This window comes from Chionomys nivalis, chromosome 8 (assembly GCF_950005125.1).
Source record: "Chionomys nivalis chromosome 8, mChiNiv1.1, whole genome shotgun sequence".
Classification (NCBI taxonomy): Eukaryota; Metazoa; Chordata; class Mammalia; order Rodentia; family Cricetidae; genus Chionomys; species Chionomys nivalis.
Genome location: NC_080093.1, coordinates 28,372,956 through 28,383,677, shown reverse-complemented (window position 1 = coordinate 28,383,677; position 10,722 = coordinate 28,372,956). Strand labels below are relative to the sequence as shown.

Sequence of the window (10,722 nt, the reverse complement as noted above, 5' to 3'; positions counted from 1 at the left end):
TGTGTGTGTGTTGGAAAGCATTTGTTCTTAGCCACATCTAAGGCATTGATGGGTTTCCCCAAGACTTCTAACCTCTGCTGTCTCTTTTGTCCCAGCCCAGGGATCCTTCCACTCTACTTCTCAAGACGGGGACACCAAGAGGATACTTTTGTTTGCTACTTCACCCAAAGCTTTCTTGCAGGTAGGATCAAATTAGTGCCACTAGTCATCAAATGACAATTTTCAGTAATCAGGAAGATTTCTAATTTTGAAAGTATCAACAAATAATGACTCCTCCAAGTGTGCAATGCTTCTATTTACCATAGAGAACGGCGGTGAGTATAAAAAACCTTTGACATTCATTATTCTTTTTGTTTTGTTTTGTTTTTGTTTTTCGAGACAAGGTTTTTCAGTAGCTATGGAGCCAGTCCTGGAACTCTCTCTGTAGACCAGGCTGGCCTTGAACTCTCAGAGATCCACCTGCCTCTGCCTCCTGACTGCTGGGATTAAAGGCGTGCACCACTACCCCAGCTCAATATCACATGCGCTCACTCACAAGTGGCTTTTAGACATAAAGCGAAGAAAAGCCAGCCTACATTTCATAATCCCAAAGAACCTAGACAATAATGAGGCCCCTAAGAGAGACATATATCTACCTAATCTACATGGGAAGTAGAAAAAAACAAGATCTCCTAAGTAAATTGGGGGTGTGGGGACCATGGGCGAGGAGGAAGGGGAGGGGAGAGGAAGGAAGGGGTGCAGAGAAAAATATATAGCTCAATAAAAACAATAAAAAGCTTTTTACATTAAAAAAAAAACACGGAATGGTAGGGTTAGAGAGATGGCAGTTAAGGGCACTTGCTGTTCTTGCAAAGGACCTGGGTTTAGGTCTCAGCTTCTGCACCTGGCTGTTCACAACCATCCATAACTCCAGTTCCGATGACCTAATGCCCTCTTCTGGGCTCCAGAGACGTATGTGCACACCCAGACACCCACACATATATGTAAATACACCTTAAGAAGAATAAGGAGTATAGATTAGGGAAGGGATGAAGAAGGATGGGATGGTTAAACACAACAAATGATATACAGCCGGAGTTGTCCGTTTTCCCAAGAAATGACAGCATGATGCACACGGGAAGGACAAGCAGTCGCAAGTGTCCCACAAACTTCCTACTTCCCAAGTCATTTCAATCAATGGACATTTAAGTGGGCAACAGAGAAACCCAAATGTGCTATTGCCACTATGAAGCTGTGGCAAATTCATTCCTGCTACAAACTGATTAGCTTTTCAGAGCTATAAGTTGATTTGGCTAATTGGCTTCCATGTAAGGAAATCCCCTAACTTTAAAAAAAAATTCCCATATTGTAAAGTAAGTCTTTTGTGTAAATGTTTTAGGACTTAGTAACTCATTATTTTATTTTCCTGATGTATACATGTGTATATTAGTAATGGAATAGATGATACTAAATTAAGGCCTTTTTATTTTATGGCATATTAGAATACCATGTATCCCTGAAAGTTCTTAAATGGCATTGCAAAATAGCCAGCTTATTATAACATTCTTCCTGTGGCTATAAAGTGTGAACTTGAAAATATCTTTAATGATTAAAATAAAATTAAACATTGAAAGATCAAGTTCATTTAAATTTTCTATACATGGGCCTTTCTAACTTAGATCTTGCCTCAGAGAAGAAAAAAATATTAAAAAGTTTTTAAGCATCTTACAGTAATTGAGAAACAGAAAAGGCTATTAGTGGTTTTCACTAAGAGATAAAAATGACAAATTCTCCCTTCTGTGACTGGCGGCGCGGACCGCCATGAAGGCCTCGGGCACACTCCGGGAGTACAAGGTGGTGGGACGCTGCTTGCCCACCCCGAAGTGCCACACACCACCTCTGTACCAAATGCGCATCTTCGCACTCAACCATGTGGTGGCCAAGTCCCGCTTCTGGTACTTCGTGTTGCAGCTGAAGAAGATTTAGAAGTCATCCAGGGAAATCGTGTACTGTGGGCAGGTGTTCGAGAAGTCCCCCCGTCCCCCCCCCGCGCGTGAAGAACTTCGGCATCTGGCTGCGCTATGACTCCCGCAGTGGGACACACAACATGTACCGCGAGTACCGCGACCTGACCACTGCTGGGGCTGTTACACAGTGCTACGGAGACATGGGTGCCCAGCATCGTGCCCGTGCACACTCCATCCAGATCGTGAAGGTGGAAGAGATCGCCGCCGGCAAATGTCGCCGGCCGATTGTCAAACAGTTCCATGACTCCAAGATCAAGTTCCCCTGCCCCACCGTGTTCTGCAGCGCCAGTACAAGCCTTGCTTCACTACCAAGAGGCCTAACACCTTCTTCTAAACCCAGAGACCCACTGAATAAAAGTCCAGACTTCAAAAAACAACAAAAAAGTCAAATTCTTTGAACTTTAAATTATTTTCCATTTTTTACTTTAATCATACATTACACGTATCATTTAAAATAATGTGTCTCTGTGTGTGAAGTGTGCATGATATATCTGTGTATATGTGTTCATGTGTTTATTTAGGTATGTATGCATATGTGCACACATACGGAAGTCAGACTCAGTAGGTGTCAATCATTTTCCACTTTATTTTCTCAGACAAGGTCGCTAACAGAACCTGGAGTGCATTGATTCAACCAGACTGGCTGTCCAGTCGGTCCTGTGGGTTTGCCTGTCTTCGTCTCTCAGAATGGGCCACAGGTGCTCACTGCAACACCTGGTTTTTACATGGGTGATGAAGATTTGAATTCAGGCCCTTGTACTTATGCAGCAAGTACGTTACCATCTTCCCAACCCAAAATTACAATTTTTAAAATTAAAAAAGAATGTCTTTTCTGCTTTCATTCAGACATGGATATAAAAGGAGCAAAGATGGACAGATGGAAGCTACAATCATTACTTTGAGATATATATATATATATATATACACACACACACACACATATTGTGTGTGTACATTATGTGTGTACACCTCTTCCTCCTCCCTCTCCCTCTCTTCCTCCTCCTCTCTCTATATGTGAGTGTGGGTGTGTACATCCATGGTATGTATGTGGTCAGGGGACAGCGTCCAGTGTCCTTGCCTTATACCTTATTTGAGACAGAGTACCTTTGTGTTCACTGCTGTATATACTAAGCTGGCTGGCCCATGAACTTCTAGGGCTTGTCCTGTCTGCCGCTAATCTTTCCTTAGAATCACTAGCATTATAGACGCATGCTACTGAGTCATCTTTTATGGGTTCTGGGGATTCAAACTCAGGTCCTCACCTATGTTCAGCAAGCACTTTGTATATTGAACCATCTCCCCAGCCCAGGTATAATACTTCTAACGGAGACCACATTGCTTACCAAGCTACGTGCCCATGACCACACATTGCAAGACTGAAAAGGGCAGTTTCCTAATTTGCTGAACCTAAGTAGTAAGACATTCAAATGAATTGTTCAAAGTTCCATGGTACATCCATGACTTAGCCAATATTCAATGATTTTACTTTTGTAAGTTCTCTTTCCACCATGTCAGCATCATGCACTTACATCAGCCTTGAAAATCTGTTTGGTTTTGCTGCAGCTAATACATCACAAACAGACTGTTCTAAGCACTTCACAAATAAGAGCTTATGCACACCAACCTTATGGAGTAGATAGCATTATCTCCATCTCTTTGCACAGAGGGATGCTGGGGTTACGGAAGCTGGCTCGAGGCCATACAGCCAGTGGTAATTGAGAACACAGGCCAACTGATTTCAGAGTACACTTGATCACCACACTGAATGGCATGCTTACTGGTGTCCCAGCGGTTGTGTTAGTCAGTAAGCGCTCCTCTTTTTACTGCTGGGTCATCTACGAGATGGCTGATAAGAAACATTTCATAAAGAGCGAAGGGAATTGCGTTACTTCCTCCAGGGATTGCTTTACTTATGTACTCCCTGATCATTAAGGCCCCATTTGACAAATTCATTCTCTTTGGAGTTTGAGTCGGTGTTTGGCCCTTTAACAATGCGGGAAACGGAGCCCCACGTGAGGCGCTGATGGCAGAACCGAGAGTGTACTGTTCCTCAGACCCTTTGCTCAAGGGTAATTTCCTTGGCCTCTACCATTGTTTGCTGGTTATACTGCGGCTTACAACATTTCAGGGAGCAAATACAAAATGTTCTCCTCATGCTATGATAGAACTTTCCATTTCAAGGAAGCAGATTCCAGTGGGCGCGAGGCTGCCTGGAAGCGAAGCCCTTCTTATGAGGTTAATATAAAACACAAAAACAAAAACACACTGCGGAGCATGACCCTTTCAGGGTGCACGTGTCCTGCATCTGGGCTGCTGTGCAGTGTGGGCCCCTGGCTGAGGCTCCATCCACACACGAAAAAAGGGGAGAGAGGCTCCAAGAATAAGAAGAGGCAGGCAAAACTAATACACTCTGATTTCCCATTTGGACTTGTGTAAAATACACATAACATGAATTTGTCTTCTTAACCATTCTCAGCATGGAACTAGAGCAAGGAGTAGGTTTGTGTTGAGCATCATTGCCTCTTCTTCCCTGTGCAAGTTTTACCACCCAAGCCCCTCTAAAGACAGATACTCTATTCTGTGTCTCCTCACTCTTGGCAGCCAGTGGTCGACTTTCTATCACGGAATTTTCCTATCCAAGATACCTCCTATAAATGGAGTCATGCAATGATTTCTTTGTGTGACTCACTTATTTCATATAGCTTAATGCCACCAATTTTATCTGTCATGTAGTATGTGCCATAATCTCCCCCCATTTAAGGATAATATTCCACAATATGTGTATAATAAATGATTCATCTATTTATCAGTAGATCAACTCTTGAATTTCTTCTACCTGTGCTTATTGCAAAGAATAGTGTAATAAGCATGGGTATGTGGAATCTCTGCAGGTCCCTCCATTTGCTTCTTGGAGGGGGATGTCTCCAAAGTAGACTTGATAGACCTTGAAGTAATACACACATACATACATACATACACACACACACACATATATACATATAATCACACAGCCATACTGTTCCCTACAAACTTTACCCTATTTGACAACAAGCAGGTTTTTTTTTTTTTGTTTTTCGAGACAGGGTTTCTCTGGAGCTTTGGAGCCTATCCTGGAACTCCCTTTGTAGACCAGGCCGGCCTCGAACTTACAGAGATCCGCCTGCCTCTGCCTCCCGAGAGCTGGGATTAAAGGCGTGCACCACCACCGCCCGGCTAGAACAAACAGGTTTTAAAGCAAACACATGTCTTCAGTTTCTCTGCTCGTTTTTTTAAAAACTTCCTCATAAAGGTTAAGTGTCTAGTAAGTACTTTTGGTTCTTAATCTTTTTTTTTATTATTATTATTTTTGGTTTTTCGAGGCAGGGTTTCTCTGTAGCTTTGGTGCCTGTCCCGGAACTAGCTCTTGTAGACCAGGCTGGCCTCAAACTCACAGAGATCTGCCTGCCTCTGCCTCCCGAGTGCTGGGATTAAAGGCATGTGCCACCACCGCCCGGTCTTAATCATTTTGTGACTGACATCTGTACTAGCTATCATCTGAATCCAAACCCAGTTTTTAGTACAGCATAATAAATAAATAAAAATAGGCAATTCAAGGATTACAATTCACTGTGTTTTACTCCCATCATTTTATCCCCAAACCAATATAAATCAAAATAATGCAAAAAGCGAGCACCCACATAGATCTCTGGAACATTCTGAGGGCACAAGGGAGAAGAGGTTAGAATACAGAGGAAACAGAGAAAAAGTCTTGACGTGAAATGAATGACTACTGACGACCGCATTATTCCACAGAAAGATTCCTGTTTGGAGAAGACAGACATTCTCTCTTTTCCTGGACCAAGAAGGAGAAACACAGTCCAGAATCTGGGGCCGTCTTTTCCTCCAATTGGAAATGACTGGTGTCAGAAGAGTGGACAGCCCAGGGAGGAATGTGAGCTCAGTGGCAGTCACAGAGCCAGGTTCTCATGGTGCAGTGGAGCTAGAAAGGACACACGACACCAGCAGCTCACGCTCTGCTGGGGCCTGGCCTCTTCCTAGCTGGCTGACATCTTTCTCCAGCTGGCTCTTTCCTGGGCTGCGACTTCTTCAGCACATCCCCTTCGTAGCTGTGGTTTGGCACTCGGCAAGGACCCCACTGCCCCAAGTTCCCTCTGGGCTTGTTTCCAGAGAGCAACGGTCTGACTATTTCCACTACTGAATTTACCCACAGAGACAGGCGGGGGCAGCTTTTTTTAGATGGCCAAAGCAAATTGGCATGGATGACTGGGAGTCGTGTGGTCATAATCAGATCTGGTGTCTGGGACACCAAAGCACACACGCGCAGTTGGTGAGCTGCTGGAAAGGTTTTTCTGCTGTCTCAGAGACACCCCTGGCTTAAGATGTGCAAGCATTTGAAGACTGAATGAAAACTCCTCCTCATACATGGTGTCTGGCTGTGGCCAGAGGGAGTTGTCAAACTGAAGTTGTTTAACAGTTGCTTTTTGTCCCCAGTGCCAAGAAAGTGACTCTGAGTCTATATACCCTGGTGGTGTCAAAGCAGAGAGCTACAAACAATGGCCTGCAAAGCCAAACACAACTTGCCTGCTGTTTTCATTCACCCTCTAAGTTCGGCCTGGTTTCTTCATTTTTCGATAGTTGAGAAAAATCAAAAGAATATTTTGTGACACATTAAAATGATACAAAATTCAAATTTCAGTACCCATGAATAAAGTTTTATTGGAACGCTGCCACACCCGTTCACTTACACACTGTCTCTGACTGCTTACAAGCTTCAAATGCAGAGCTAAGTAGTTGCAGCTGAGACCTTATGCCCTGCGAAGTCTGAAATATTTACTATCTTGCCCTTTACGAGCAGCTGGTTTCCCAACTCCTGTCCTAAAGCGAGGGCCAATGGGAGCAACAGAAGGAAGGAGATGTGGGAGGGAACTTGGAAAATGAGTATTTAGACTTATCCTTTTTTCTGTCCTTGCATTCTTATGTGGGATGGTGGCCTCCATCGCAAAGGGGACAGTAAGATTTCCTTTATTATTATTGTTTTTGGTATTTGTCTTGTCAAATACACACCCACTCACACACACCATACACATACACACACACACACGCATACACACACACACACGCCACATTCATGCTCAGATCACTTTTGTATCTCAGATGAACAGAGCAATGTGCTTGTGCTCTTCCAATTGCAGAAAGAAGCTAGAATGTGTAAATTGTAGACTCCCCTCCTGATGGACCTTAAAGGATTGAGCAAAGTAATCTGGGGGGATGTATTCAAAATGTGCAGATGATAACATGCCAGCAAGCATGTCAGTGCAGTATTCTAGATACAGACACTACTTTCAAAGTCCAATCAGGCTGTATGGTCAAGTTATATGATGTGGACCCTTTACAATAGTGTGGTTTCAACTGACCACTTAAAATGAAGGCTATAGTTTTGGGTTAGATAATATACAAGGATGACTTCAGAAACCACCCGGCCCCTTATCTACAGTCCACAGGGAGCACACTGCTGCTTGGGCTAGACAGACCTGTAATAGCCAGTGAGTAATCTGACAGCCAGAGGCGGCAAAACAAGACCCAAGAGGAATTAAGAATTGGAAAGGGGGTGAAAAACATGCCCACAAAGGTCCAGGCCATCCACACTTCCTTCTTTTGCTTGAGATTTCTCTTTGTTTTCTCCTTGTGAAACCCCATCTCAGTAAGTTTGGCTCCCCACTCACCAGACTGCATGTGGAGAGAGATGTCTATACCACCAAAGCATTGGAGGGAAGTAGAGAGTGTACTATGTTATATATAATAGAGGCCCCTTTCAGCCCACCAATGCAGTGGCATATTTGGTGAGCTCTGTTTGATGCTGAGATTTCTCTGCTATTCTTTTTTCAACTCCAAGGCTTTTGGTTCTCAGTCGCGGCTGCCTCTAATTCCTTTCACTAATTCCTGGCTGCTCCTGGATGTCATTGAACCACAGCCTATAGGCTGAGACCGCAAGTCAGTTTCCCGGCCACCCAGACTAGAGTTATCACACAAAAACTACATTAATTACAACACTGCTTGGCCCATGGTTCAGGAATATTTCTAGGTAGCTCTTACATCTTAAATTAATCTATTTCTATTAATCTATGTATCACCACGAGGCTGTGGCCTACCAGTAAGTTTCTCATTTCTGTCTCCTTTTGGCAGCTACATGGTGTCTCCCAGACGACTCCACCTACTCTCTCTCTTTATCTCTGTTTGGATTTCCTGCCTGGCGTTATTCTGCCCTGTCATAGGCCAAAGAAGCTTCTTTATTAACCAATGGTAATAAAACATTTTCACATCATACAAAGAGGAATCCCACATCAACAACCTGTTGACAGGGTCTATGGGTAGCTCAAGCTTTCTTTCTAGATGTAATATGGTCATATCTAGCCCCTTTTTCAAATAGAATATGCAGCTTCCTTCTGACCATAGGGCTTCCAACACTTCTGTTCTTCACTAGAGTCTTAAACTAAGAGACAGAGAGGCAAAGTACTTGCACCCTTTGGAAGGATCTTGGCCTTACTCTGATGCCTTTTCTCATCTGATATCTTTGTAAGACATATCTGCATGCCTGTTCTATTGTAGGCAGAAGTTTCTGTCCTGCCAGTAACTCCCAAATAAACACACTAAGACTTAATATTACTTATAATGCTTGATGGATAGCTCAGGCTTATTACCAGCTAATTCTTACATTTAAATTAACCTATATTTCTTATCTATGCTTTGCTATGTGGCTCATGGCTTGTTACCTCATTTTTTTACACACACTGCTTCCTCAGCTGCTGACTGGTGTCTCCTCTGACTCAGCCCTTATTCCTCATCCCAGCATTCTCTCTGTCTCAAGCTGTCCAGCACTAGTATCTTCCTGTCCAGCTATCAATCAACTTTTTTATTAACAATGAGAGAAATACATATTTACACTGTACAAAAGGATTATTACACAGCATTTTTCCCATTTTGTTTAATTAAAAGGAATGTTTTAACTTTAAAATGTTAAAATTATATACAACAAAAACAGTTATCAAGCAAGAATCATAGTCACAATATCCAGTTCATTTACACTTAGCAAAATCAGAGAAAATATTCCATTATTTATTTTAACTTTGTGAGTTCAAAGCTCTGTACCTAATTTACCTTTTATCATAACTATGAAAAACTATAACTATGACTATCTAGTCTTTTCAGTTCCATTAAATATCTTAGAAGGATGTGATGTTACCTAATGACAGCAACATCAGGCTATCTGGATAGTCATTGAAAGATCCTCTGCAATACTGGGTCATCCAACTCTAGCCTACAGGCCTAGCATATCTGACAAACTTTTCTGTGAAGAAGGAATTTTGAAGGAGTGTCCTACCTTGTCTTGGCAAGACACCTTTTTTTGTGTCTTTGTCCATTTTGGGCACCATACTGTCAACAGTTGAGGCAAAGGTAGTTTTTTGTCCAGTGGCTAACTTTTGCCACAAAGAAAACAAGCTCCATATGGAGTTTCTTTGAGGCCCATCATCTTCATTGAAGTAGATCAGTGCTGCGAGGAGCAAACATGTCTCATTGTCATGAAATTCCTTAGGCTATTAAACATATTAAACACTATATTCTATAGGTCTTTGAAGCGTGTGAGCAGAATGGATTGTGTAAACCCTTCCTATAAAATCAGTACATTAATTAATTTGAATCTGTTTGATTTCCATATTAATCTTGAGAGCTTCCAAATTCCCACTTTATGCTAATTTTAAAGGTAATTAAATTCAGAACAGAATGGGAAACACTAATATTTTTGAAAATTAATGAACAGATTACATGGAGAGAATTAATTTCTTCTCTCCCTTGTTCCAACTTGCTTTGTTTTGAGTGCTGTTCTTGACACCTAGGCTGCTTTTACTGGGAGTGAAAAGGGCAGAACATTTTAAAGGAAAAAGAGCAGAAGAAAGGTTTGCCCTTAATAGTAAATATTTGAATATTCTTCAGATTCAAAGGATCACTACAGCTTGAAGCAACACACTTCTTCCAAGTTTAGGGTGAAAGTTGAGACAGACTTCCATGCAAAGAAAACAAGACACCTTCAAACTTTCAAGGCAGGATGAACACAAGAAATTCTGTGATTAAAACACACTTGTTATAGATAGAGCTGAATTCACAATTAAGGTTAATTCTCAACTTGCTCAAGTATCGTCTTTCCTGACTTAAGCCTTTTATTTGCATGAGAAGATTATCAAGCTAGCACTTGGGTTCATGAGAAAAAACTTCCAACAATTAATAAACAGATACATTTCCAGAAGTGTTATTATAAGTTAATACAATTAATAAGTCCCATGTAGATTTTTTCTTTGTAAATGTTCTTTGTAGGCATTGATTTGTCTGCCTTACAAGATTCATACAAAATACAAAAGGATCAATATTGTTATTTTCATCTTAAGGTAACAATATCTTCCCAGTGTATGATGTGCTACAGTATTTTATGCGTGTTCACAGTACCTTGTGTTAGACCTAAGTCAGTCTGGTGTGACTTTCTTCCGTTTGTCTTCAGAGAGATGGAGTATCTGTGTTCTGGGCTTAGCAAATGGGAGTCAGGGTCTGTCAGGACAGTCAGTAACTGCTGAAGAAAGACCAGACACATAGTTCTGTATATCAGATGATGTCCGCTCAACAGTGTTGGTATTTTTGTATTCCTAGAATTACAGGTTCCATGCTGTAA

General features: G+C 41.9%; 1 pseudogene; it reads left to right on the top strand.

Annotated features, from left to right (window-relative positions):
* The first annotated feature begins 1,800 nt into the window (after positions 1–1,800).
* Positions 1,801–2,340, top strand: LOC130880777 (60S ribosomal protein L18a-like; annotated as a pseudogene).
* The last annotated feature ends 8,382 nt before the right edge of the window (positions 2,341–10,722 follow it).